The sequence below is a fragment of the Entelurus aequoreus genome, linkage group LG05, assembly GCF_033978785.1.
Source record: "Entelurus aequoreus isolate RoL-2023_Sb linkage group LG05, RoL_Eaeq_v1.1, whole genome shotgun sequence".
Classification (NCBI taxonomy): domain Eukaryota; kingdom Metazoa; phylum Chordata; class Actinopteri; order Syngnathiformes; family Syngnathidae; genus Entelurus; species Entelurus aequoreus.
Genome location: NC_084735.1, coordinates 45,518,535 through 45,543,757, shown reverse-complemented (window position 1 = coordinate 45,543,757; position 25,223 = coordinate 45,518,535). Strand labels below are relative to the sequence as shown.

General features: G+C 38.2%; 1 protein-coding gene across 2 annotated transcripts in view; it reads left to right on the top strand.

The window, feature by feature from the left end:
* LOC133650690 (protein FAM222B-like) overlaps positions 1-25,223 on the top strand; it is a 121,671-nt gene that overhangs the window by 5,596 nt on the left and 90,852 nt on the right. The window contains exon 1 of one of the 2 annotated variants that reach the window (XM_062048239.1): positions 23,757-23,990. The exons of the other annotated variant lie outside the window; for it this stretch is intronic. The gene's annotated coding sequence lies outside the window, so the exon portion shown is untranslated. Of the gene's footprint in view, positions 1-23,756; positions 23,991-25,223 lie in introns of those variants that run through there. 2 annotated transcript variants of the gene reach the window in all.

Below are 25,223 nucleotides of genomic sequence, written 5' to 3'. Positions count from 1 at the left end.
CCTTCAAAACCGTGGCGGTTTCTTGGCAAATAAGACATACAGCCTTTGGTCCTAATTATTACACAATTCGCTCAATTCTGTTTTATTTTTTGGCGTGCTGGATCAAAAAGACCAACGGACCGGATGTGGCCCGCAGGCCGTAGTTTGCCCACCCCTGATATAGTGATATATTAAAGTGTACATTGTCTTTAACATCAGTACACCCTAACAAGGAGGCCAGGATACTTCATGGAAAAGCCTGTGTTTATCCACTTACTAAAACTATATAATCATCTCAATGTTCCATCCATCCATCCATTTTCTACCGCTTATTCCCTTCGGGGTCGCGGGGGGCGCTGGAGCCTATCTCAGCTACAATCGGGCGGAAGGCGGGGTACACCCTGGACAAGTCGCCACCTCATCACAGGGCCTATCTCAATGTTTTACTTGTTTATTTGCATGCAATAAACTTTTATAAACAGTGCATTTGTAACAAGAAACAGTTTAGTTAATTCCCATTACATTTCTTAAATTAATGGAAATGTGTCCAAAACTGGAACATAAGTGCCCTATAATAAAGGAGCTGGTCAGAGCTCTCTGTATTTTTTTTTTTTACAACAAATAAATAGATTATTGACATTTATTAATCGGTTATATAATTGGCAATGTCCTAATTGCGATGCATCTATAAATCGATTATTTACCCCACTACTCATATACATCACAATATATTATTTGGCATATATATGATGATAGAACCATTTCAAAACAGGTTACAAAAGCTGCTAATTTGGCTGTTGACGAATGCGGTAACATATTGTGTCATTTTTACACAGCGACGCTAATGCATGCTTTTATTACAAGTCCTATAGAATATTGTAACGCCCTGCTTTTTTGTCTTTTTAAAAAGTCTATTGCACCTTTGCAATTACTCCAAAATTCAGCGGCACAAAGACCAAAAGGCGGGCTCACATTACACGAGTTTTAAAATCTCTGCATTGGCTCCTCGTGTGTTTCAGGATCAATTTTAAGGTTCTTTTTATGGTTTATAAATGTTTTTATGGTTTTGGGCCTTCTTATCTTTCAGAATTGCTTTTACCCTATGTACCTTCCCTGGCTGTGAGATCCTCCGGCACTCATCTCCTAGTTATTCCAAAAGTCAGGACTGGGGTTTTCTGGATACCAATATTTTGGGACCGGTACCAAAATGTATTTCGATACTTTCCTAAATAAAGGGGACCACAAAAAATGGCATTATTGGCTTTATTTTAACAAAAAATCTTAGGGTACATTAAACATTTGTTTCTTTTTGCAATCAAAGAACAATTTTGTCCTTAAATAAAATTGTGAACATACTAGACAACTTGACTTTTAATAGTAAGTAAGCGAACAAAGGCTCCTAATTTGTCTGCTGATGTATGCAGTAATATATTGTGGCATTCCCAATTGATTACTAATCTACTTATTCATTTACTGTTAATATCTGGTTATTTTCAGTTTCAACATGTTTTATCTACACTTCTGTTAAAATGTAATAAACACTTATTCTTCTGTTGTTTGTATACATTACATTAGTTTTGGATGATACCAGAAATTTAGGTATCGATCCGATACCATGTAGTTACAGGGTCATACATTGGTCATAATTTAAGTGCTCATGTGTCCAGGGACATTTTTCTTGAGTTTATGAATATAATATGAATAAAAAATGAAAAAAGATTTTGTGACGATAAGAAATATTGATGAAATCATAGTAGTATCGACTAGATACGCTCTTGTTTTTGGTATCATTACAGTGGATCTCCAAGTGTAGATCCACCCTTGTTATTTGTTTACATTGTGACGCCGGTGAGCTATCGTATCCTCCTACGGTGTGTAGTAAAGCATGTTTAGCTATTCCTCGTCCTGCAGGGGTGATTCTAGTAAAAAAACTCACTTTATATGTCGCCATGGAGGCGAGGATTAGTGATTTAGAAGTAGCTAAAACACTATCGATTGCGGATGGACATTAGCCGCTAACTAGCTAGTCATGTTTTAAAGCACCTCTTCCTGTGGGAGTTTTAGTGTTATAGCTTCACCTTTATCGTTAGTTTTTAAGCCAAAATGCGTCCATTCAACCTTTTCTGTCTACACACTGGGTCTGCTTGTAAGTACTCTGTTATTGTGCCCTGCCGAACATGCTTGTAAAACCAGCAATGTCAGGATGTGACGACGACGCGCCGCCATGCCTGTAAAAAAAAAAAATATGGCGAACCAGTACTTTTCAAACAGAGTATAGTACCGTTTTTGATTCATAAGTACCGCGATACTATACTAAGACCAGTATACCGTACAACCCTAGTCAGGACACAAAGTCACGGGATGGCATCTTTCCACCATTATGGCCCTATGGAACAGCTTTGCGGAAGACCTCAGGGCTGCGGAGAATGTTCATGTTTTTAAGAGCAGGCTTAAGACCCACCTTTTTGATTTGGCTTTTACCTAATATTAATAATTTTATTGAAGTCGGGGGACGGCGTGGCGAAGTTGGTAGAGTGGCTGTGTCAGCAATCGGAGTGTTGCTGGTTACAGGGGTTCAATCCCCACCTTCTACCATCCTAGTCACGTCCGTTGTGTCCTTGGGCAAGACACTTCACCCTTGCTCCTGATGGCTGCTGGTTAGCGCCTTGCATGGCAGCTCCCGCCATCAGTGTGTGAATGTGTGTGTGAATGGGTGAATGTGGAAATACTGTCAAAGTGCTTTGAGTACCTTGAAGGTAGAAAAGCGCTATACAAGTATAACCCATTTATCATTATTTATTTATAAGTCATTCGTATTTTACTTTTTATCTTAATAGTTATGCAAGATTTTATTTAGTCATATTTATTCATTATATATTTGCTATATATTCATTTTATTTTTATCATTTGTATATATTTATTTTTTATTATTTTTCTTTTCTTTTTTAAATCTTTATGTCTTACTTGTATTTTATCCTTTATCTCTACTCATGGTTCTTACTATTTTTCAAGTATTATTATTTTTACTTTCCAAAGTTCCTCAGAGGGCGCAATCTGCCTCAGGGGTTATCGGCCGTGCTGTGGGGGCGCTTTGTGTCAGCGTTCTGGTGGCCATGGTCTGATGACCTCCTGGTGCAGAAGGCTCCTGTGATAGTGTTTACTCACATGTCTCCTCTGTACTTAGCCATGCATTCATTTGTTGCATATGTTTGTGTGTGTTTGCGTTTGGTATCTGTGTCCGTGCATGCGTATGTGATAATTGGGAATCTCGGTCATTGGGGTTATTTATTTATTTTATGTATGAAAAGCGTTTTATAAATAAAGTTTGATTGATTGATTGATTTCTGTTACTCCATTGTTTTCTCAAAACTATTATTAATCTACTTGCTAATTTACTGTTTATATCTGGTTACTTTCTGTTAGGATTTGATTCTATTCAATATTTGTGGTTGCCAATACGATTCAGGAACAATCTAATTTTTATAACGATTCGATTCGAAACGATTCAGTAACTTTTTAGCAGGTGAAATTTCCTATATTCCTGTTATTTCTTGAAAGGGAATTAGGTATAAATGAATAATGTATACAAACAAGCAGGTAAATAACAATGTCCAAATGCATTCACATCTTATTTGAATAAAGTGCAACCAACACTTTAAAATTAATGAGGAAACATTTTCTGCTCACATTTTCAACATTCAAGCAATGTTCAATAAGTATAGCAACTAGGGCTGTGAATCTTTGGGTGTCCCACAATTCGATTCAATATCGATTTTTGGGGTCACGATTCGATTCAAAATCGATTTTTTTTCAATTCAACCCGATTCTCCATTCAAAAACGATTTTTTCCCGATATGAAAAATGATTCTCTATTCATTCAATACATAGGATTTCAGCAGGATCTACCCCAGTCTGCTGACATGCAAGCAGAGTAGTAGATTTTTGTAAAAAGCTTTTATAATTATAAAGGACAATGTTTTATCAACTGATTGCAATAATGTAAATTTGTTTTAACTATTAAATGGACCAAAAATATGACTTATTTTATCTTTGTGAAAATACTGGACACAGTGTGTTGTCAAGCTTATGAGATGCGATGCAAGTGAAAGCCACTGTGACACTATTGTTCTTTTTTTAATTTTTTTTTTACAAATGTCTAATGATAATGTCAATGAGGGATTTTTAATCACTGCTATGTTGAAATTGTAACTAATATTGATACTGTTGTTGATAATATTCATTTTTGTTTCACTACTTTTGGTTTGTTCTGTGTCGTGTTTGTGTCTCCTCTCAATTGCTCTGTTTATTGCAGTTCTGAGTGTTGCTAGGTAGGGTTTGGTTTTGGAATTGGATTGCATTGTTATGGTATTGCTGTGTATTGTTTTGTTGGATTGATTAATTAAAAAATAAAAATAATTTTATAATAAAAAATAAATAAAAAATAGATTTTTTAAAAATGAGAATCGATTCTGAATCGCACAACGAGAGAATCCCGATTCGAATTCGAATCGATTTTTTTCCCACACCCCTAATAGCAACCAACATTTTAAGAGTAGATTTACCTGTTAAGTAAAGTTCCCTGACCCGGCCATACAGTATTTGTTCTACGCCACGGTGTTGCCGAAGAAGGACAGTGTCCCAGGTGTGCAAAAACATGTACTGATATACTGTATGACCCCTCATCCCTGTTAATGATATTGGCCCCTCGCTTCCTAATTTCCATAGCCTCCATGATGTATCTCTTCTATTTATTTGTTTCTCATGAAATATATTTTCCTTGGCTGACAGTTTTGTGTCACACTTCATGTTGTTGTGTTCGGAAAGTCAGTGCACCGCCGTAACTTGCTCCGCTGTCACTTCCGTTTTGTCAGTCATGTCTTTTGTGGCCTAAAATTGTGTTGCGGCTTTGAATTATTGTGTTTTGCCGTTTGTATTTGTTGTGGCTTTTGCACTACTGCTGTAGCTGAAAGTTGTGTTGTAATTGATTATATTGTCTTGTGGCGTTTGCGTTTGTTGTGACCTTTCTAAGCCACCGTAGGTATCCAGTGTTAAACTTCAGATAAAGTCTGTCGTTCTTAAAGCCAATGTTTTCCTTTTTTTAGTATCGTTAAAATCGATCGGAACCTATCTTCCAAAAGGCAAACTTGCCGAGCACAGATCGATATACTTGAAATTTTGAAATGATAAATCGATCTAGGAATATAACGATAAATCATTACACCCCTGCTTTCTGTTGTAACATTGTTCCCTACAATTTTGTTAAACTGTAATAAGCACTTATTCTTCGGTTGTTTGTATACTTAACATTAGTTTTAGACAAAACTTCAAATCAAGGTATCAAACCAATACCAAGTAGTTACAGAAGCAGTATTAGGAATACCAATGCTGATTAGGGATGGGTATCGAATCCGGTACTTTTCCAACAAAGAAATTGACAAAAAAAACGCTCCACTCTTCCAAAAATGTGCCAGTTTAATGCTAATATACATTGGCTTTGCTATTGACATGTTACTGATTAGCATTGGCAATTTTACATGGCGATATCATCACCTCCAAATTTGTTAATGGATTACAACTAAGATGCATGTGTTGCGTAATAAGTACAAAACTTACATTATTAACACTTTGTGAGGCGCAACAAAACACTAGACAGCAAAGACTGAAATGACTACTTAACACCATAAACTATACACTACTGCTGTAGCAGTAGTGTATAGTCTACTGCTTCTTAGACTTGCAAGTTGCAACTGTTATTAAGACTCAGAAATGTTATTTTCAAGCAAGATATAACAGCTGGACAGCAGCTATAATCAACACATTTTTAATTGTGGCAATAAAAATGGGATTTATCATCAAAACAATGAATGTTTATTAACACACACAAAAGTACCAAAAATTGGTGCCATTGAGTACCGGTATCGATTCCCAGGTATCAGGTTTGGTACCATATCGGTTCAAATGTGAACGGTACCTATCCCTAATGATACTGATACTGATACTTCAAATTTTCAAGATCATTGTATGATTCCATTTTTGATCACAATTATAATCAGATAAAAACACACGATGGTGTAAAAATATCAATTCAATTTTCAAATGATTTCCCTATTCTCTTTTATTACATACAAAATAAATAATTAAGTCAGTAGTACAACATATTTAAGCAAAAGCAACAACTACTATTGGCTCTTATTTATTATCGTAAACAAAAACGGCAAAAACTAATTTGTAATCATAAAAAATATTGATCTAATAACTGTGGTATTGACCATTAACTGACATTATACTTGGTATTATTACTCTCGATATTTATATCAATGCGTCCACCCTTGTTCACATCAAAGAGGCCTAGCTTAGCGGTTTATTGCTTTTTTTATATCCTCCTATAGTGTCTAGTGTAGCATGTTAAGCTATTTTCTTTACTCTAGTGATAATGGAACGTGTATGAAACATAGTTTATTTAGAAGTCAGCCGCTAGCACGCTCGCGAGTATGCTACATTAAGAGGATTGCTGATTTAGAAGTAGCTTTAGGGACATTAGCCGCTAGCAAAAATGTTACATTGCATTTAGGATGTCTTTGTTCGCTTGTCGCTGCCAAGATGTGTGAATAAAAAAGGCTGCGTTTATCAACTTACTGAAACAAACTATAGTCCTCTCAATGTTTTACTTCATTATTTATTTGGATACGATGTCGAGTACTACATTTTTATTTACAGAAGTATGTTATTCAAGACAGAAGTTTGCACTTTACTGATCTCTCAATGTTGGAGATTGTTTATTTGCATGCAATGTGCAATGCTATATTTTTTATACAATTATTATATTCAAGCATGGGGAGCTCTTAATTTATTTCTTTAAAAATGATTCCATAAAAAGCACATTTAATATCTGGTCTAAAAAGAACAACATTATACAAATTAGAATTATGCTAAGCGTAAGATGCAGTGTATGCAGGGTCATTTCAAACTACTAGTTTTTGTTCAAATTTCAAATATAATTTCTATGTCATTTGTATTCAATGGTTTCCTTAAAAAATATGGAAAAAAATTGTGAATCGAATTTTTTGTTAAAAATTGTGGATTTTATTTTTAGGCCATATCGCCCAGGCCTAGGTGTAGCTAAACATTTGACACACCGAGCGAGCAGCAGAGAGGCGCTATCATTAGCTTCTGTGGTAAGTCGCTAAAAGAAGTTAACATAAACAGATGAGATTAGTAATAAAGTTGCTACAAGGAGAAATAGGTTCTAAAGCAAATTGGTGTATGTGTAAATAATGCTGTAGTCACTCACCAATCGGCAAATGCAGTCGCTATCTAAAGCATTGTATAACTCTAGAGTTTAAAAGAAAAAAAAGTTTGATGCGTGTCGCAGTGCGTCATCAGAGAAGCCTATCAATAAAACATCTATGTGTGATGTATCAAAAACCGCAGACAAGAAGTTTGACTAAAACCAATAAATAAACTCACACCCATTACAAAAAAACGCCCTCATGGCTTAATTAAATATTGGTGATCATAAACACCTAATGTACATCTGAAGACTACTTGACTGGAAACTTCAAGAGTATGGCTTGGAGTACAATGTGAATGCAAAGCGCACACGTCCTCTCAGCTTTCCAAATGCTAAATTCACTGGATTAAGCTCGCAGGGAGCCATGATTGGTTTTACTAAATAAAAGTTCCAGTGGCCTCATATAGGCCCAAATGCTTAAAGGGGAACTGCACTTTTTTTTTTTAGAATTTTGCCTATTCACAAACATTATGAAAGAATGAGGACGGATGTATTGTTTTTTTTTAATGCATTCTAACTCGTAAATAAAAGTCCACTTACAACGGAGCCAATAAGAGGTAATCTATTCTGCCTATAAAATCCAATAAATAACCTTGCTTCCTCGCTCGAGGAAGTTTTTTTTTTGGTACATCATAAATCATGTCTCTCACCTGGATAGTTGAAGGATGAGGATGTAATCCGACAAGTTGGTACATTTTGACAGCCAATTTAGAGCCGGCAATGGCAAGAAGCGACACAAAAAACGGTTGGTTCCACCCGCCTTTTCTTCGCGAGGATTATGAGTCATTCTTCATCTAAATGGTAATATAACAAGATTTTAATGACAGCAGACATTGTGATGTTTTATTATGTTTGTTGGCTCTCATGAAGTTTGCAGCAGTAAGTTTTAATTAGTTATGTAGTTTGAATAAAAAAGCTAACGTGATGCGTTTTTGAAATTAATGTGTATTCCTAAAATGATCAAAATACGTAAATATTAAATGTTATTATGAATGTGCCCATTACTACATTACATGTACTGTATACTTACAACATGTAAATAAAACCTTAATTGAGATGTTTGAATGTTCTTTTAAGGGCTTTACAGGCAGAATAGAGCAGCTTCCATAGGCTTCATTGTAAGCGGACTTTTGATCACATTTATTTAGTATTTAGAATGCATAAAAACAAGAAAAACATATGTATTTTTGTCTTACATAAGGATTGTGAATGATAGGCAAAATTCCAAAAAAAGTACAATTCCCCTTAAATGCTGAAGAAGTTTCTGCACTTGTCAGGCGTACAATATCCGCACAACATAAAGACGGTGGTAATTATAGGATATTATCAAAGCCCTGCTTATTCATGAGACGTCGGTGCAAGACTATGAATAACGGATCACACGGTACAGAGAGTGTGGAGAACTTAACTGTCTTTTATGTTTTTAGATGTCGCCAGGGTTCACGTGGCGCTCGTTAAATCTCACTGATTAGTCGGACCTCATTCTGTTATTGTTGATTGAAATGCCCCGCAAAACAAGCATGGTCTTTTATTTCTATTTTTTTACCTCAGTAGATTTACAAGAGAAAGTTGTCCCTATATTCCCCCGACCTCATCCTGTGTGTCTTTTCAGTTGTGTAGTGTGCTCTAAACAAACTAAAGCAGATGTTTGGTAGTTTGTGTGAGTGGTCAAAATCCAGCGACAACACTGTGAGGGTCACAACCAGGTCAACCTGGGAGTCGAAAACTGGGTGGACTTTAATCCATCCAGATCGGGTGTTGTGGACATCATATGCAAGCGCCTGGTCCTGAGAATAGCAGAATGCCCTGCAGGGCTGTAGGTCATATGACTGTTTGCTTCATATGGATCATTTTGTATTTTGCTGAATAGGGATGTAACGCTATGAACATTTTATTTCACAGTTATTGTGTCCAAAATTATCACCATTATCATTATCTTTGTGGTATATTGAATGCGCTCAAGAAGTATTTACACATGCACTGAAATCTTTTGACCAATTTATTATTTAAAAAAAACAACTAAAATAAATAGTAGAGATGTCCTAGTCCGATTCATGGGATCAGATCAGGGCCGTTATTTGCCTTTGTTTAGCTGATCGCTGATCGGCTGATGAGCTGCCGAGCCCAGCCGATCTTTACCACAGTTGTGTCCCAGTTAGGGCTGCAATGATTCATCGAATACCGTATTTTTCGGACTATAAGTCGCTCCGGAGTATACGTCGCACCGGCCGAAAATGCACAATAAAGACGGAAAAAAACATATATACGTCGCACTGGAGTATAAGTCGCATTTTTGGGGGAAATTTATTTGATAAAATCCAACACCAAGAATAGACATTTGAAAGGCAATTTAAAATAAATAAAGAATAGTGAACAACAGGCTGAATAAGTGTACGCCATATGGCGCACAAATAACCAACTGAGAACATGCCTGATATTTTAACGTAACATATTATGGCAAGAGTCATTCAAATAACTATAACATATAGAACATGCTATACGTTTACCAAACAATCTGTCACTCCTGATAGCTAAATCCGATGAAATCTTCTTCCTCGTTGTCGCTCCTGGTATGCGCTGCTCCCTTTCTTTCTGCTGCTCGATCGCCGTTTTCTGCTGCATATTTCACTACGTCCGGCTTGTAATCTGCAGTATATGATTTCCTTTTCTGTGCCGTTTTAGTTCAGCCCTTCTCAGTTTTTATAAGTTACCACCAATGTTGATGTGATTAATTTTAATAGCTGCGGCAGTAGCATATAGCATATAGGGGGAGCTCCACTAACCACGTTAAAACCAGATTCCGAACTAACAAAGGTCTTAACTCATTCTCTTTCTATGCCACATCAATATGGAATGCACTCCCAACAGGTGTAAAAGAAAGGACATCTCTATCCTCCTTCAAAACTGCACTAAATGAACACCTCCAGGCAACTACAACCCTAAACTAACACCCTCCCTTCCACATAATACCTCTTCGGATTATAAATAATCAAATGTAAACAATCAAACAATCAAATGTAGACACTTTTTCTTATGCTTTCTGATCTCTCTCTCTATGTCCACTACTTGCTATACATATCCTACCAAGTCAGTCCTACACTGTTTCAATATCCATTTCTCTGATGATGCAATTGTTGATGCTGATCCCACACCCCGGATTGTAAATAATGTAAATAATTAAATGTATATACTCTGATGATTATCTTGTGTGATGGCTGTATTATGATGTTAGTATATATTTGATAGTATTTGATAGTATATATCCGTATCATGAATCAATTTAAGTGGACCCCGACTTAAACAAGTTGAAAAACGTATTCGGGTGTTACCATTTAGTGGTCAATTGTACGGAATATGTACTTCACTGTGCAATGTACTAATAAAAGTTTCAATCAATCAAAGCAGTTAGCATTCCATGACCCACAATGCACTTCTGCCATGACCCTCCCCCGCCGAATTCTTATTGGTTGGCGTGTGAGTGACGATTGCTGACGTGTGTGTGACGATTGCGGACATTTTCTTCGTCGCTCACGCGAATGAGATAAATAATATTATTTGATATTTTACGGTAATGTGTTAATAATTTCACACATAAGTCACTCCGGAGTATACGTCGCACCCACGGCCAAACTATGAAAAAAACGTCAACTTATAGTCTGAAAAATACGGTACATAGATTAAATCAATTAGAAAAAAAAACATTGATTTGTATTTTGCTTCTTCGATGATTTGTTTAATGAGTAAAAAAAGCGCAAAGCTGTTCCAATAGAGCGGATGAGTGTCCACCTATTGATGATGTAGGTTACGCTGACGTGATGTGATTCATGTGTGTATGTGGGAGGACAGGACAGCGTAGTGCGGATAAAGAAAGATAACTCAAAGGAAAACAATAAAAAAAAGAAAATACAAATCTGGGTTGGAGGCTAAAAATGTTGATCAGGACATCTGTAATAAATAGACACACAGTTAGAAAACTCGCTATTTTGCACGTTTGTGTTTCTTATGCTCAAATGGTAGTGTTTTAGTCTTAGTATTTTATCTGTTTTAATGGCTAAGCATTTATTGTTTTATTGGTTTTATTGATTTCTTCACTGTTTACCTACCTTTAAGTGTGCGCTTTATTTGGTTCTGCATGGATTTGCATGGTAGGAGGCAGGTTCCAATTGAGTAAAAAAAAACAACAGCAACAACAATTTGTTCCGTTGCTGGGTAGTTTGCATGATCAACCAACCTGAAGGCCCCAAGCCAGGGAGTTGAACCAAAAATACACAGACACAAAGGGCTTTTAGTAGTTGTTGTCTTCATCTTGAGGGCAATCATGGAAGAATGTGAGCCTCACTGTGACATTCATAGCAGAAACAGCAACCATAGCAGCAGGAGGCACGAGGGCATCACTGTGAGATCAGCCTCAGCGGAGTCACAGCAGACAACACAGCCAGTTTATCCACCTTCATCTTTGCAGGAACAGCAGAGTAGCAGGGCAGATGCAGCAATCTGTTTATGGCACAAGATAAGGCCGTCTCAATCAGATCACTGAGCCTCCACTGATCCTCCACACCCCCAAGATGATATGCTCTCTCTCTAATAAAAGCCTGCAAGGCGAGCCCCGTATCATATCCTAAGCAATGCTAATAAATGCCATTATCGTGTCAGTTGCCGCACTTTTCCACTCTTCTTGCCAACTGTGCATATCAGGGCATCATTAGCTGTAGCTCCAGAGGCTCAGAGCATGACCCAGTCTGCGGGGTCACAAAGAATGCCGCAACAAAGCGCCAGTAAAGCCGCTGATGTTGGAGGGTGTACAGAGACTCTGAGCTCAACATGTTACAGACATTGGATCAAGCTTCCAAAGGATTAGAAGCGGGGGAAGGAGATGTAAAAGTCGGTCGGCTAATTGGGCTTTATTTTTAATATTTCAGACGGTTTATTTGAGACTGAATATACTGTATGCTCTGTTTGGAGTCTTTTTGAGAGAGGCCTCACAAGTGGAAGAACAGGAAATATATTATGTAATTGGTCATGGAACGAACTTGCTAACATTTTTTATAAAAATTATTGGAATTTGATGTGTCTGACTTTTGATTCAGAATGCTCACCTAATTTGATCCCTTATTTAAATTCACTCTTTGATACGACGGCTAAGCTTTAAGTGTTCACAAGATTTAAATTTCTACGGAAATCTGTGAGACTATTTAGGAATATAACCAGTGAAGTTTGCACATTGTGTAAATCGTAAATAAAAACAGAATACAATGATTTGCAAATCCTCAACCTATATTCAATTGAATACTCTGTAAAGACAAGATGCTTAAAGGTGCCATATGTAATAATTTTATGTCAAGTCATCATTGAATGGCCCTGATATGTCAAAAGGCATTAATAAATCATCTTCTTTTCGAATACCTTTATAACTGATAACGGTAGTTCAGCCGGGACATGTTCATTTCAAAATTAGTTTTACAGCCCGGAAATATTGTTGTTGTTTTCATTTCGATGCCCCGCCCTCCATCGTTTGACCAATTAAAACGTCTGTGAGTGTGTCACATCCAGGTTGCCAGTTACGCACCGCCCTCTTCGTCCAGCTACTGCGACTGGTAAAGATACTAAACATGTCAGACCTTGGTAAAGTTACTAAACATGTCAGACCTTAGTAAATCTAAAAGGCGTTGTTATGATTCTCAACTTATCCATGACAAATCCAGGAACAAAACAAGGATTTGTATCGGGGATGCCTTTGAAAGATGGAGGCGATTAAAGGCGGAGGATATTTTTTCATCTGACGCCAAACTTGCTAATTTCCTCCTTGATAGGTAAGTCAGGCATTTCCGTTTTCTTATTACTTGTAATTAATGGAAATGGACATTTAGTATCTAAACTATATTGTCCAATACAGTCTATGATCTTGTCTAACAAAGCCAGTATGTTTGTGCAACAAATGCTTAGGAACGAAGGACCATCACTAGTGTAGCTTAGCATGCTAGCCCGGTCAATGACACATCGACATATAGGCTAACGGGGGAAATATATGCCTGTTAGCCTGTATGTTGATGTGTCATCCAACTGACAGGGAAAAATATATTTTCGACAAATAAAACCTATGTGGATATTGGTAGTATAATTGCCTATTTTGTTCTCAATATGCTGATGCGCTGAGGAAATGCGTTCCAGCATTAGCACGGCTAATTGCGGTTTCTGGTAGTGTATGTGCATCAGGCACATATGGGGTGCTATTTGCTTGGCACAATATAATGCATTACATGTCATGATTTTCTACTTTGTACATGGTAGTAGGCTATATGATTTATGCGACACATGGTTTTTGCGTAACGTGGGTTGGCTCATAGAATTGCACTCTGCACTGAAAGAAGGTGATGTGCGTACATGGAAGAGAATGCAGTGCGTCAGGTTGGATGCAACATAGAGTTATGCTGAACGAAATGTGGCGTTAATTTTACTGTTGGCCTTGGCTTGCCATCAAAGTAGGCCTACGCGATATATAATATCCATCCATCCATCCATTTTCTACCGCTTATTCCCTTCGGGGTCGCGGGGGGCGCTGGAGCCTATCTCAGCTACAATCGGGCGGGGGCGGGGTATATTATATATTATTATTTATAATTATTTCGATGGTGGTCCATGCGGTCAAACTAGACATTTTAGCAGGGTAATGCCAACAATCTCTCCCGACTCCCGACGAAAATATTGCTGTGTATTTTACAAATACAATTGGCTAATCGACATCAGTAAAATGTGGCATAATTACTGAGTAAACCATCCTGCAAGAAGCATAAACAAGAGAAACCTACAGCGTAGGACTCGTCGATTGCCATTTGAAGTTCCTTGGATTCGGATACGTATCTGGCAACCTCAGTCATGAAGAGTAAGAGGGGACTACAGAATTTTGACTGCGATTGCAGTACTATTTCTGGCCACATTACTACATATGGCACCTTTAACGTTCGAACTGGTACATTTTTGTAATTTTTTGCAAATATTAGCTCAATTGGAAATTTATGCCTGCAACGTGTTACAGAAAAGCTGGCACAAGTGGCAAAAAAGACTGGGAAAGTTGAGGAATGTTAATCAAACACTTATTTGGAACATTCCACAGGTGAACAGGCTAATTGAGAGGTGCCATGATTGGGTATAAAAGCAGCGTCCATGAAATGCTCAGTAATTCACAAACAAGGATGGGGCGAGGGTCACCACTTTGTGAGCAAATGCGTGAGCAAATTGTCGAACAGTTTAAGAACAACATTTCTCAACGAGCTATTCCAAGGAATTTAGGAATTTCACCATCTACAGTCCGTAATAGCATCAAAAGGTTCAGAGAATCTGGAGAAATCACTGCACGTAAGCGGCACTGCCGAAAACCAACATTGATCGATCCCTCAGGCGGTACTGCATCAAATCACCACATGGGCTCAGGAACACCTCAGAAAACCACTGTCAGTAACTACAGTTTGTTGCTGTATCTGTAAGTGTAAGTTAAAACTACTATGCAAAGCGAAAGCCATTTATCAACAACACCCAGAAACGCAGCCGACTTCGCTGGGCCCGAGCTCATTTAAAATGGACTGATACAAAGTGGAAAAGTGTTCTGTGGTCTGACGAGTCCACATTTCAAATTGTTTTTGGAAACTGTGGACGTCGTGTCCTCCTGACCAAAGAGGAAAAGAACCATCCGGACTGCTATAGGCACAAAGTTCAAAAGTCAGCATCTGTGATGGTATAGGGGTGCATTAGTGCCCAAGACATAGGTAACTTACACATCTGTGAAGGCACCATTAATGCTGAAAGGTACATACAGGTTTTGGAGCAACATATGTTGCTATCCAAGCAACGTCTTTTTCATTGACGCCCCTGCTTATTTCAGCAAGACAATGCCAAGCCTCATTTTGCACGTGTTTCAACAGCGTGGCTTCGTAGTAAAAGAGTGCTGGTACTAGATTGGCCTGCCTGTAGTCCAGACCTGTCTCCCATTGAAAATGTGTGGCGCATTGTGAAGCGTAAAATACGACAATGGAGAGCCCGGACTGTTGAACAACTTAAGTTGTACATCAAGCAAGAATGGGAAATAATTCCACCTGAAAAGCTTCAAAAATTGGTCTCCTCAGTTCCCAAACGTTTACTGAGTGTTGTTAAAAGGAAAGGCGATGTAACACAGTGGTAAAAATGCCCCTGTGCCAACTTTTTTGCAATGTGTTGCTGCCATTAAACAAAATTGAAAAAAAAAAAAAATATGTTTCTCAGTTCGAACATTAAATATCTTGTCTTTGCAGTGTATTCAAATGAATATAAGTTGATAAGGATTTGCAAATCATTGTATTCAATGTTGAAATATTTCCTACTATTGGCTCTGATTTAAATCTTTTGAGTTTTTCCCTTAACAGGGAACTGCACTTTTTTTTTAAATTTTGCCCATCGTTCACAATCATTATGAAAGACGGATGTATTTTCTTAATGCATTCAAAATATTAAATAAATGCGATCAAAAGTCTGCTTACAATTGATCCTATGGGGGCCGCTCTATTCTGGCTTTAAAGCCCTTAAAAACATCCAAACACCTCCATTAAGGTTTCCTCTTCATGATGTAAGTATATATGTAATGTAGTAACAGGCACATTTATAATAACATTTAATATTTACGTATTTTGCTCATTTTTAGAATACGCGGCTCATTAATTTCACAAACGCATTACGACGTTCATTTTTTTATTTTTATTTATTTTAAACATTACTGATTACCGTACTACTCACTCCAGACTTTATGAGAGCCAACAAACATAATAAAACATCACTTACTGTGCAAGGTCTGCTGTCATTATGATGCCGACTGCTAGGATGTTCATATAGTCCCATTATGATGAAAAATGACTCATAATCCTTGCGAAAAAAAAGGGGGTAGAACCAAGCGTCTTTTTGTGTCGTTCTCGCCATTCCGGTTTTAAATTGGCTGTCAAAGTGTACCAACTTGTTGGAATACGTCTTCGTTCTTCTACTATCCAGGTGAGAGACATAATTTATGATTTACAATAAAGTTTGACAAGCGAGGAAGCAGCTGATCAGTTGATCATGTCAACATTGGCATTCAAGCTTGTAATCACGGTGCCGCTATTAATAGTTTGTCTGCATTAGCGCTAACAATAACAATTTAACTAATACTTGGTTAATATTCAAAATGTAAATGGAGTATTGTTGGCGCTTTTTAGATGTTTTTTTTTTTATTGGGTTTTATGGGCGGAATAGAGGCCCTCCCATTGGCTCCACTACAAGCGGACTAAACGTAAATTCAGGAGCTAGAATGCATTACAAAAAATACATCCGTCGTCATGTCTTATGATTGGCGAAAGGCAAAATTCCAAAAAGTGCAGTTCCCCTTTAAAGCCTTATTTATTGAAGGACCTATTTCTTGAGTTTGTAAACAATACCAAAAACGACAAAATATTTTTGTGATACTAAAATATCAATCTAGCAACTTTAGTATCAACCCTACCTTTATAATATATAGGTATTGTTACCATTGAATTTCAAATCGATTTGTTCACCTTTGTTTATGTTCAAAAGCTCTAGCTTGCAGTTAGCGGTTACCATATCGGTGGGTAGTGTGGAATGTTTAGCTATTCCTCGTCTTCCAGTGATTATACTTGTAAGAAATGTCGTTGATTGCAAGGATTGCTGACTTAGAAGTAGCTTTAGGGACATTAGCTGGTAGCTAGAATGCTACATTGCATTGAAGACGCGGCCGTTCGCTTGTCACTGTCAAATGTGTCATCAATAGATTACATAGATTACCATGATATAACAATAGTATTAAAAACGCTTATCGTCGGCCAAATTTAATTTATATCATACATCGTTCATATCGCGCAACCCGAGAGATTGATAGTTGACAAAAGTGCAGATTCAAAAAGTCAACAAAAATAAGGTGAAAACAAGAGGTAAACATTAAAGAACACAAAGGACGACATACGAACACAGACCTGCTGCTACCTGCTACTACTTCAGTGGCATACAGCAACAAAAGTAAAATGAAATAAAAAACAAAAATTATTAATAAATATTACATATGCGGCACATACTGTACAAGTGCACCATGCAGGGACAAACAACAAAACAAAAACACAATCTCCCCACCGACACCAACAATTAGTTTTGCACAATCAAAATAATTTCTAACAATAAATGCACAAAAAAACAACTGAAAAAGATAAATGCATTGCATATAATTGTGGGGAGTCATTCAGCTTAAGTGCTTTTGGAGCCGTGTTTGGATAATATGGAGGCTACTTCGAGAGAGCTGCAGAGGTGAGCAGGCTGTCAGCCTTTTGCCGTGACCCTTCTCCAGGCCTGAGTGTGTGGGTGTGTTTTTTTCCCCTATATGTGCGTGCAGTGCACTGGAGAGCAAGCGTCACTTAAAATGAGGCTGTTTATAACCTCCTCACCCTCTAGTCCTGTTTGCACCCATTGTTGGTCACAGTGAATGGTATCTTCGTGCCCTGAAAAGTAACCAGATGACATTCTTCCTGTTGTTGGAAAGGGCCCGGGGTTATGTTGAGAAAAGCAGCTGAAACGATAGGCACAGGTTGTGACCTTCACAGGCTAATCTCTAGCATGTCATTCACCCGGCTATATGAAGTAAACGCAGATCTCTTTTCCTGTTATAGCTGTCAAACAAATCAAACAAGGTCCACATTCCTACACAGTTTTCAACAGTTAAGCTCCAGTAGCATTTTTTAATTAAATGTGTACCTTGAAGAACCAGAAGGAGTTTGTTGCAGCTGTACTAAATCATTATTCTTGACAGGCAGTAAGTCTGACACCTAAGTTGTCCAGACAATCGCTGGTCCATGCGAGTGAGGGCTCTGTACTTAAACTTGTGGCATCAGCAACCCCCTCGTCCACGCCATTACTGAAATACTACTACTCCTGAAAAAGCATTGGAGATTCAAATACACTTAGTGAGGCTGTAAACATCACTGCACCCTTTCCAACTAGCCAATTGTTTATTTCCTCCTCTTTGGTGTATTTGTTGTCGTCGGCAAGTGGTGTTTTATGCACTGTGCTTACAGTAGATGTCGTCGTTACTCTGCAGGGGGATCACGATAGAAAACAAATCTATATGGCAATTATAAATATATTCGGCCGAATAACCTACAATATATCTGTATTTAAAGTGGTGGAACTAGGACTGACCTAAAATAAGATATCTGGTTTTTACAAAAATTAATACAACTACCTTTTAAAGAAATAATAATTATAAATGACAGTGACAATTCAAGACAAGGTTTTATTAGGTTAAAAAGTATCTCTTATTTCCCTCCTAAAGTTATAGCACTATCTCTTATTCAAACAAAGACTATACTTTGTAGTACTGCTGATTATATTATATGCTCAGGGTTTTTTTCTAGTCCCACACTGCGCCCTTAACAGGAGCACAGTTTGGGAGTGGCTTTTTTTTTTATCCCCCCCTGTGTTTTTTCCCCCATCTTTTACTGGCCATCGCCCATGTGGCGACCCATCAGCCTCCTGTCCTGTCTGCCTCTGTCATATTGTATTTCTGTTTCTTGGACCAGTTGACTGTAAATAAATCTTGTTGTACTTTTTAAGTGCAATGACAAAGCATCTTGTATCTCTTGTATCTTGATTCCGATACCGATCATACATGAATGAGATCGGCCCATACCAATGCTGATCACACATATTAACTAGGCCTGGGCAATATATTGATTTTAACGAAAAAATTTGATTATTTTTTTTTGTGGAGGACTATTACATTTTTTTTTAAAAACTATGTTTTTCTCTGCGCTGTGCGTCGAAGTGAGTCCGACTATATCCTCTTGCGCCGGCATATTCTATTATTTGCCCTCATGAGCTTCCGTAGACCTTGCCCGCCCTCTTACTTCCTCAGCAGAGATCCACAAGCCTTGCAAAACATGGCTAATGATAATGCTAATGAAAGCAAGACGTTTGTTCCAAAGAAAAGAAAAGTGTTGCCAGTGCTTTAGATATGCGGCAACAAGCGTAGAACAAGTGACTGCATGCTGCAAACTTTCTTTAAAAAGGCTGCAGCACGACAAACTTATTCCTGCATCTGAATCAGCATCGAGCCGAGTGGGGGAAATGCAACTCTTTATAAGGCGAACAAGACTCCAACAACTCTACCTAAGAAGCAGCTTACTGTGGCAAAATCATTTACACAAGGTACCATGTACAAAATGGAGAACAATGCACAGAGCGAACACTAAAGCAGTCACTCTGCACATCCAAACCGAACAGCTCAAACGTGTGTGTGGTGCAAAACTCTTGTTGAATTATAACACATTTAATCATCAATATAGTGATATATCACATGTGCAATGAAGTGTACATTCTATTTAACATCAGTACACACTAACAAGGAGCCCCGGATACTTCACGGAAAGGCCTGCGTTTTTCCACTTACTAAAACTATATAGTCATCTCAATGTTTTACCTGATTATTTATTTGCATACAATGTACAATATTACATTTTTATTTACATTAGTATTTTTTCCAAAACAGTATTTTATTAAAAAACGTTTTAAGTTCACATTTTTTGATCTGATTAATTTGTATTACTATGTATTTAATGATTATTGGTATCTTTTTTGATTTATCCATTATTATTATTGTAGTATCTATTTACATGCAATGTGCAATGCTACATTTTAAAGCAGAAGTAATTTTTTTCAAGACAGTTTGCACTTTTTTAATCTTACTGCAATTTACAATAATACATTTGTGAATGCTAATTAAATACTTAATTAAAAAATACTAAATAAACGTTATCCATATATTTAAAGACAAACATTTAAAAAAAACAAAAAAACAGCAACGTTTCATGGGTGGCCCGCGTGTCATCAATTGAACACCCTCGCTTGACTTATATACTTTTGATCGTTCGTAGTATGAAATATGTACAAAATACAAAAATATTGCTATTGTAACGATTGTATTTGCGTGAAAAAGTCCTCCAGTGCGCAATTACATTTCCACATTCCATGGAATCATACGCAGGCGCAGATGCAGGAGTTGCATGAATTCCAACATGGAGCAGATTTCGCTAGAACATCGGCAATGAAATTTGGCACTTGATCGAAAAGTGTCCCCAGACTCTATTGAGCACGACGGTTAGTCCTGATCGTGCGACTCCTAGGAGACAAGCAGAGCAGCGTGTTGTGTAAACGTCCAGGCTTGTAAGAATGAGTTGAACATTGGGGTACACATACTGTGCTGGTAACCGGACAGATCCATAAAGAGTTTGAGCAGATATATGTCATATAGGAATTACAGTAAATTCCGACTATAATTCGATGTCTTTTCCTACACTTTGAATCCTATGGCTTACAAAGCAGTGCGGCTAATTTATGGATTTTTCTACACTGACGGCCACAGCAATGGCCTCTGGCGGGGACGGGCACGCACTTCACAGGGCTGTTCTCTGCCGTCGCGGTTGTGAAAGTACTTGATTTGATATGAAGCAGGGCCTGTTTTCTCAATGTTACTATCACCGACGATCACCCCATTTAATTGGGGCCGCCAAAATTGTGATTAAGCTTGATTAAAATGTTATTAATTGTACAGCCCTACTATCTACTACTCATTGAAATCATTCTTGCCCACAGTTTGCAATGAATTATTCCATGATTTTAAGAAAATAAAAATATCAACTTAATCACTGCAGTTTTAATTATTTATGATGCTACCTTTGGTGTCGACACTACCAATTTATGGATTGATCCGCCCGCTTACTAATATTAATCTATTTGTTAAAGGCCTACTGAAATGAATTTTTTTATTTAAACGGGGATAGCAGATCCATTCTATGTGTCATACTTGATCATTTCGCGATATTGCCATATTTTTGCTGAAAGGATTTAGTATAGAACAACGACGATAAAGTTCGCAACTTTTGGTCTCTGATAAAAAAAAGCCTTGCCCCTACCGGAAGTAGTGTGACGACACCGGAGGAAGGGCTGCTCACATTTTCCTAATGTTTACACCAGCAGCGAGAGATTCGGACTGAGAAAGCGACGATTACCCCATTAATTTGAGCGAGGATGAAAGATTCGTGGATGAGGAACGTGAAAGTGAAGGACTAGCGTGCAGTGCAGAACGTATCTTATTTCGCTCTGACCGTAACTTAGGTACAAGGGCTCATTGGATTCCACACTCTCTCCTTTTTCTATTGTGGATCACGGATTTGTATTTTAAACCACCTCGGATACTATATCCTCTTGAAAATGAGAGTCCAGAACGCGAAATGGACATTCACAGTGACTTTTATCTCCACGACAATACATCAGTGAAGCACTTTAGCTACTGAGCTAACGTGATAGCATCGGGCTTAACTGCATATAGAAACAAAACAAATAAGTCCCTGACTGGAAGGATAGACAGAAGATCAACAATACTACCAAACTCTGGACATGTAACTACACGGTTAATGCTTTCCAGCTTGGCGAAGCTTAGCAATGCTGTTGCTAACGACGCCATTGAAGCTAACTTAGCTACAGAACCTCGACAGAGCTATGCTAAAAACATTAGCTCTGCACCTACGCCAGCTCTCATCTGCTCATCACAACCCATGCTCACCTGCGTTCCAGCGATCGACGGTACGACGAAGGACTTCACCTGATCACTGATGCGGCCCGGAGACGGAGGAAGTCAAGGTGAGGTCGGCGGCTAGCGCGTCTGCTATCCATCTCAAAGTCCTCCTGGTTGTGTTGCTGTAGTCCGCCGCTAATACACCGATCCCACCTACAACTTTCTTCTTTGCAGTCTCCATTGTTCATTAAACAAATTGCAAAAGATTCACCAACACAGATGTCCAGAATACTGTGGAATTTTGAGATGAAAACAGAGCTTTTTGTATTGGATTCAATGGGCTCCGAATACTTCCGCTTCAACCGTTGACGTCACGTGCAAACGTCGTCATATCGAAACGTTTTTAGCCGGGAGTTTGCCGGGAAATTTAAAATTGCACCTTATAAGTTAACCCGGCCGTATTGGCATGTGTTGCAATGTTAAGATTTCATCATTGATATATAAACTATCAGACTGCGTGGTCGGTAGTAGTGGGTTTCAGTAGGCCTTTAATTTCCTGTTGATAGCTGCTTATTTTCTGCTGTACTGTGGTTCCATCTACAATTCCTAAACTTTACAAAACACTTATAACTAACACTTATACTAACTTTGCTGTTCGCTTAGCTATTGGCATACTTGATGCTGGCGTGTAACATGTTTAGTCTCGTCCTCTATTGATAGTGCCACTTGATAATGATACTTAAGATATTAACAAATGCAATCTATTTGCCATAATGGAGGTGATTATTATTAATTTAGGGGTGTCTCTCCACACTGTGTAGACAGAAATATATACACTAATTAGCTACTTGGTTGTCAGCCAGGGGACTAAAAATAAATACAATATTAGCCAGAGGGGATACACGTTTGTGATCCGCATTGAAAGGAATTAAATGGATATGGCGATCACATACTTTTTCATGAAAATTGGCCAATGCAGATTGGTGGCCGATCGATCACAGCCATGTTTTTTTAAAGGAGACAGAACTGTGTTACTAAGTAGGAATGATAAAACCAATTTAAAGCAGAAAATATATGCAGCAAGGGCTCATAGATAATTTTGTTGTAAGGTTAAATATTGCGACAGTTTGTCATTTTGGTATTTTGTCACATTCCTACTTACCACGTGTCATTTCAGCTCTTGTTAAGCCTGGAGTCACAGGATTACAGGTTTACAATGTTTCCTGTTGCTGCTGAAAAGCAGCGCCTTTGTTTAATGGACATTGCCATGTTTTCAAATGTGAAGCTGATTTATTGTGTGACCTTTTAAACGGCTAAGCTATAAATTAAATATTAAGACTTTTAAGCAGATGCTTTTTAGATTTACCTTCCCAATGAGTCTATACCAGATATGGGCAAACTATGGCCCGCGGCCCGTTGAACGTTTTAATCCGGCCCGCGGAACTTGTCCAAATTATTGGAAAAAACTCTTATCAATGTTAAGGCTTCTGCCTCCCATATGCGTTTTCAGCGCTTGACTATCATTAAGGAGGAGCCACCCATTAAATTCTATTATTAAATTACATTTCATATTATTATCGTCGGTAAACCTCGTTCGTTTCACCATATCCCTGTAATACCGCGTTTCCCCACTACATGGCGCTCATTGACCTTTTTGGCCTGTGGGATATTACTCCCTTCTTCTCTTTAGCTTTGTCCTGTGAGCCCCTCTGTAAAATGAGCTTATCAAAGCAAAGAAAAGTGGACAGTGAGTGCCGAGTATTTAATGCAGAGTGGACAACGAAATATTTTTTTACTGAAGTCCGATCAAAGGCTGTGTGTCTGATATGCCAAGAAACTGTCGCGGTTTACAAAGAGTACAATATCAGCCGCCACTTTGCTACCAAGCATGCTAACTACGCCAGCAAGCAGTCAACGAAGCCATGTTCCCAAACCTCCGGAAGACGGCACAGGAGATGCTAACTTTATTTGGCTCGACCTATGTCTGTGAGCAGACATTCAGCGTCATGAACATCAACAAATCCCGTCACAGATCCAGGTTGACTGACCAGCATCTCGGAGCTATCCTGAGAATTGCCACAACCAAACTCACTCCAGACTTTGATGCATTGGCCAAAAAGGGAGATCAACAACCCTCTTCCCACTGAAACTGTGAGTTTCTCTGCTGTTATTCTGTGATAATCAAATGTAAATAATTCAAGTAAATCAAGTGTATACTGTGAATTTCTCTACTGTGTTTATTCTTAATCAAATGAAATTAATGCATTTGAAAAAAAAAACTGTACAATGAGCCTTGCTGCCTACTCATGATATGTTACATGATTGTAGGCCAAATCCTCTCACGTAATGGCTTTTACATGTAATTTATATTATTTCACACAAACACTCCATCCATCTGCTCTTAGAACCCAATGTGGCCCTCCTGGCAAAAAGTTTGCCCACCCCTGGTCTATACTATATTATTATTGTTACAGTTAGAGGACCTTTTTGATTGAAATGATTACCACCTTTTATTTGGATTTGTCCCAATATATTTTTAAATGATCTGTAAGAGGTTCTTTGAGCTAGAACAGAGTTTTCACCTTGGCCTATGTGAAAGACTTACATGCTTCCTGTGTTCAGGCTTTGCCACCTGTATGGGGTTAAGATTAGGGTCAGACCTGTCACGGGGCCCCTATTTTGTAGCAGCAAGGGACGGACATGGAACATGACACAAAAAGAAAAGCCGTCCGGGTCTCAGTTTCTCTTTTGTCCGACATCTTTCAACGATAAATGATTGGCATATCTACTGCTATTTCCACCTTTTGTTTGCGTCCATTCAGTCTGAGAGCAGATAATGAAATTGACCATTATGTGTAATGTGTTTGCAGCCTGTGTGCACACATAACGCCTCAAGGTTGTTTACAAAGGAAGCACTGAATTAGACTAGGAAAATGTCAACCTTTATCATGCCACTGCACAACCATTTCGCATTAGTTGGAAAATGTCCCCTAAGTCGTGCTACATCTGCAGAATGGGATGGAGATGGAAGTCGGGGGCCCAGTTTGAAAGACATTCTTGTACTTATGTGTAAGGGAGTCCTGATGAAGGTCGTGTTTCTGTGTGACAGGCAAGCATTTGTCTTGTCGAGTAGCAAACTTCCCGGCTCTCATTGCCAGGATTTGGGTGTCAGCTTTCTGTAATTAATAGCCGGTAGTCCTACGCCCCATCAGTAGACCAGGTGCTGCTTGGATCTGGTCTGGTATTGAACAACAAAGACATGCTGACGGTTGGTGTTGTCATTTTTATTAGGACGGAACTCATTGACATACTTATTTTTGTATGCACATCATCTGACTGTGTACATAGAAACAAGAAGGTTGCCGCCAAAACAAAGAAGTTTGA